The following is a 5,576-nucleotide window of genomic DNA, read 5'->3' as shown; positions in this document are numbered from 1 at the left end:
GACATATACAGACTGAAAGTGAGGGGATGGAAAAAGGTATTTTAGGAAAATGGAAATCAAAAGAAAGCTGGAGTAGCAGCACTCATATCAGAAAAAAATAAGCTTTAAAATAAAGACAGTTATAAGAGGCAAAGAAGGACACCACATAAAGATCAAGGGATCAATCCAAGAAGAAGATATAACAATTGTAAATATATATGCACGCAACATAAGAGCACCTCAAAATATAAGGCAAATGCTAACAGCCATAAAAGGGGAAACTGACAGTAACACAAAAATAGTGGGAGAGTCTACCACCCCACTTTCATCAATGGATAGACAATCCAGACAGAAAATCAATAAGGAAACACAGGCCTTAAATGACACATTAGGGCTTCCCTGGTGGCAGAGTGGTTGAGAGTCCACCTGCCGATGCAGGGGACACGGGTTCGTGCCCCAGTCCGGGGAGATCCCACATGCCGCAGAGCAGCTGGGCCCATGAGCCATGGCCGCAGAGCCTGCGCATCCAGAGCCTGTGCTCCACAACGGGAGAGGCCACAACAGTGAGAGGCCCACGTACCGCAAAAAAAAAAAAAAAAAAAAAAAAAAAAGACACATTAGATCAGTTGGAATTAATATTTATAGAGCATTCCATCTGAAAACAGCAGAATATACATTCTTTTCAAGTGAATATGGAATGTTCTCCAGGATAGACCACATCCTAAGCCACAAAGCTAGCCTAAGTAAATTTAAGAAAATTGAAGTCATATCAACCATCTTTCCTGACCAAAAATGCTCTGAGATTAGAAATCTCATACAAGAAAAAAAACTGTAAAAAACACAAACATGTGTAGGTTAAACAACATGTTACTAAGCAACCAATAGATCACTGAAGCAATCAAAGAGGAAATGAAAAACACCTAGAAACAAATGAAAAAAACCACATGATGATCCAAAACCTTTAGGACAAAGCAAAAGCAGTTCTAAGAGGGAAGTTTATAGCAATACAATATTACCTCAGGAAATAAGAAAAATCTCAAATAAACAACCTAGCCAAACACCTAAAGCAACTAGAGAAAGAACAAACAAAACCCAGAGTTAGTAGAAGGAAATAAATCATAATGATGAGAACAGAAATAAATGAAATAGAGACGAAGAAAACAATAGAAAAGATCAATGAAACTAAAACCTGGTTCTTTGAAAAGATACACAAAATTGATAAACCTTTAGCCAGCCTCATCAAGAAAAAAGGAATAGTGCTCAAATCAATAAAATTAGAAATGAAAAAGAAGTTACAAGACACCCCAGAAATATAAAGGGTCATAAGAGGCTACTACAAGCAACTATATGCCAATAAAATGGACAACCTAGAAGAAATGGACAAATTCTTACAAAGGTACAATCTTCCAAGACTGAATCAGGAAGAAATAGAAAATATGAACAAACCAATCACAAGTACTGAGATTGAAACTGTGATTTTAAAATGCCCAACAAACGAAAGTCCAGGAACAAATGGCTTCACAGGCAAATTCTATCAAACATTTAGAGAAGAGTTAACACTTATACTTCTGAAACTATTTCAAAAAATTGCAGAAAAAGGAACATTTTCAAACTCTTTCTATGAGTCCACCATCACCCTGATACCAAAACCAGACAAAAATGCCAGAAAAAAAAAGGAAATTTACAGGGCAATATCACTCATGAATGTAGATACAAAAATCCTCAACAAAATACTAGCAAACCAATCCAACAATATAGTAAAAGGACCATACACCATGATCAAGTAGGATTTATCCCAGGGATGCAAGGATTTTTCAATATCCACAAATCAATCATTGTAATACATCACATTAACAAATTGAAGAATAAAAACCATATGACCATCTCAATAGATTCAGAAAAACCTTTTGCCAAAATTCAATGCATTTATGATAAAAACTCTCCATGAAGTGGGCATATGTAAGTTCCCTACTTCAACATAATAAAGGCAATATATGACAAACCCACAGTTAACATCATACTCAATGGTGAAAAGCTGAACTCTTTCCTCTAGGACCAGGAAAAAGAAAAGGATGTCCACACTTACCATTTTATTCAACATAGTTTGGGAAGTCCTAACCATGTCAATCAGAGAAGAGAAAGAAATAAAAAGATTCCAAATTGGAAAAGAAGTAAAACTGTCACTTTTTACAAATGACATGATACATAGAGAATCCTAAAGATGCTACCAGAAAACTGCTAGAGCTCATCAATGAATTCAGTAAAGTTGCAGGATACAAAATTAACACAGAGAAATCTCTTGCATTTCTATACATTAACAACAAAAGATCAGAAAGAGAAATTAAGGAAACAAATACCATTTACCATTGCATCAAAAAGAATAAAATACCTATGAATAAAACTACCTAAGGAGGCAAAAGACCTGTACTCTGAAAACTATAAGACACTGATGAAAAAAATCAAAGATGACACAAACAGATGGAAAGATATACCATGTTCTTGGATTGGAAGAATCAATATCATCAAAATGACTATACTACCCAAGGCAATCTACAGATTCAATGCAATCCCTATCAAATTACCAACAGAATTTTTCACAGAACTAGAACAAAAAAATTTTACAATTTGTATGGAAACAAAAAAGACCCTGAATAGACAAAGCAATCCTGAGAAAGAAAAATGGAGCTGGAAGAATCAGGCTCCCTGACTTCAGACTCTACTATAAAGCTACAGTAATCAAAACAGTATGGTACTGGCACAGGGAAAGAAATATCAATTAATGGAAGGGGGTAGAAAGCCCAGAAATAAACCCACTCACCTATGGTCAATTAATCTACGACAAAGGAGAAAAGAATATACAATGGAGAAAAGACAATCTCTTCAATAAGTGGTGCTGGAAAAACTGGACAGCTTCATGTAAAAGAATGAAATTAGAACATTCTCTAACTCCATACATAAAAATAAACTCAAAATGGATTAAAGACCTAAACGTAAGACCAGATACTATAAAACTCTTAGAGGAAAATATAGGCAGAACATTTTGACATAAATTGCAGTGAGATCATTTTTTTTAAATTTATATTACATGTTTATTAAGACAAGGAACTATATATATATAAAAATTCTGCTTAAGGCATATTTGGAGATAAACCATTGTACAAATTATTGCCCAACTGAAACCACAGTGCATAAAAGACTCTCTGCCTAAAATGGTTAAAGTAAACCAGGTGCATTTACCTGACTTAGGTTATAAATGTAGACTCGAAGACAAAAATAGATTTTCTCATCAAAGTATGCAGCAGTTTGAAAATTTTGGCCTCATTTGGCACCTTTAGAACCAAGACTCACCAAGCACCATTGTTTAGGCTATTAAAACACATTTTCTGTACCTGATTTTCTTCTTCTTCTTCTAAGATCGTAATAACGGCTTTCAGAAGAGAATACAAGGTGATCTTTATGCTTATATTGCATTGAAACAATTCAAGGCTTTCTGGTCTTCCCTCCCCCACACTCACTGATCTAATTTATACCCTGATATCCACCACTTCCAGTCGCCCCCTTGGTGTTTTTGAAGTCCAGGAATATATATTCAAGTTGGATTTAGAATTGGAATGATAGAAGATCCAGTCACAGACCCCATCTGTTCTTTGTCATTTGGTTTCCTCAGGTCTCCTGATTATCCATTCACAAGTTCACTCGTTGGGAACTTGACCATGATTGTAGTGCTTTCCAGCTGGGTTCCTTCTCTCACCAGAAAGACAGTGTGAAAGGTAAAAATACTGAATTATCTTCTGGCAAGGTGGGTCATACCCACTGTTTTGGGATTTAAAAGTGCCTCTTCATGTGTAAGGCGAAGTGGTCCAAACTCACAAATGCTGGGTCGCACTTCTGGCACTGGAAGGGGTGGTGCCCGGTGTGTTGGCGGTAGTGCCTGGTCAGTTCATCTCAGAGGGCAGATTTCTACTCACGGCCGTCCCAGTCACTGTGGTAAGGTTTCTCACCTGGGTGGGGTCACAGGTGTGTGCCTTGAGATGAGAACTCTTCCTGTAGGTTTTGCCGCAGCCTGCATAATCCCAGGTGCGAGTGGCCATCCTTTTCTGGGGCCACGACGTTCTTCCCTCTTTGGCTCAGGTTCCTCCCACATGCAGGAACTGGGTGGCATGGGCTCTTGGTAATGGAGCGGTGGGACCTGCGGCTGCATCTGGTAGGGCAGGAAGGGAGGGTAGTTGGGTGGGGATGGAAGCCTGGGGTAGCGGCAGGGCAGGATGACTGCTGCTCAGCAGTTCCTCGGCACCCAGGGTTGGGGTACTCCTGCTGGGGAGCTGCGACCCCAGGGGAAAGTCATGCGCCAGCAGCCTGAGGCCATTGCTGAGAGGGGGTCCAGTGACCAAGTGGGCCTCTAGGGGCAGACCGACAGGATGCATGAGGAGACAGCCTCACACTTGATCTTGGGGCACAAGCGGGGCGGCCCACCACTGTAGGGTGCCGCCACCACCAAGTGGCTGCCATCCAGGCTGCCTTTGCTAACACCGATGATCAGGGACACTCAGCAACGCCTTCAACACAAACTTGCCCATCAAGGTGCTCATCAAGCCACCTGGCAGCTGCGGCTGCTACCATGGAGTGTACACTGGGTCCAATTCGGGCCACAGGAGCTCAGCCACGCAGCAGCCAGAGGGGTTCACGTGGTTGATGTCTGCTAGGTTGAAGGGAGCTGTTGCAGGGGGTGCAGATTCCCGGCCATGGAGCAGGCCACCGCCCTTGCTGCCTGGCTCCAAGCCTGGGTCGCCCCCAGCCTGGCCTGGACAGCTGAAGCTGCAGGTAGAGTGTGCACAGGAAGGACCGCTGCTCGAAGGGGAGGACGAGGATGAGGCTGATGCCGACGACACGGTGGAAACCACTGGCTCATGATGGGACAGCGAGTTGGAGAGATTAAAGTCCAGGTCCAGGAGATCACTGAACTCCTCCGTCTCCCTCCAGGGTAGGAGAGCCGGGTTGCTCTGTCGCAAGCCGCGCTGACTCTGCCACTCTGCAGGTCGGTGGCCACGGTCGCCGCCGCCAGGTCGTAGGGGCAGACGGGAAGCCCCGGGGGGAAGTCACTTCACGTGGGAGAGCTCCCCCACCCACGGTTATTTAGGACACCTGCTGGACGCAGTGTCTTCCCCCTTCCCTGGGGGCCGGATGGGACAGTGGAGAAGGATGGGAGCAGTGCATCGCTGACAGCCAAGTCAGACTCGCCAGGTGGCTGCCTCATTAATGTGGGTGCCCAGAAGGTCCTCAGGAGTCCGAAACAGTGGGGGTGCCCGAACACCAAAGTCAACAAAGAGGAAAAAAGACTTAGAAACGAGGTCAAAACCAAAAACCCCAAATTGCCCAAGATCCTTCTTTGGATTAAATATAAAGGGGAAATTACTTAAAAAAAAAAAAGTTCCTTTGTATACAAAAGTTCTTAGAAAAGTTGTAAACCCATAAAAATAGATAATCAGCAAGATGAGGAAGTAGGTCTGATGGCCAGGCTGTGCTCTCTTCCACTCAGCAGCGTCCACACCACACCCTGTCTCCCATGTGGAGGAAGGATATATTAGGAGTTGGGGATT

General features: G+C 42.5%; 1 pseudogene; it reads right to left on the bottom strand.

Annotated features, from left to right (window-relative positions):
- Nucleotides 1-3,804: 3,804 nt before the first annotated feature.
- LOC101274635 (Krueppel-like factor 4) lies at nucleotides 3,805-5,272 on the bottom strand (annotated as a pseudogene).
- Between the last annotated feature and the right edge of the window lie 304 nt (nucleotides 5,273-5,576).

This window comes from Orcinus orca, chromosome 12, assembly GCF_937001465.1.
Source record: "Orcinus orca chromosome 12, mOrcOrc1.1, whole genome shotgun sequence".
Taxonomy (NCBI): Eukaryota; Metazoa; Chordata; class Mammalia; order Artiodactyla; family Delphinidae; genus Orcinus; species Orcinus orca.
Note: the sequence above shows the minus strand (reverse complement) of the source record. Positions and strands in the feature narration are given on the sequence as shown.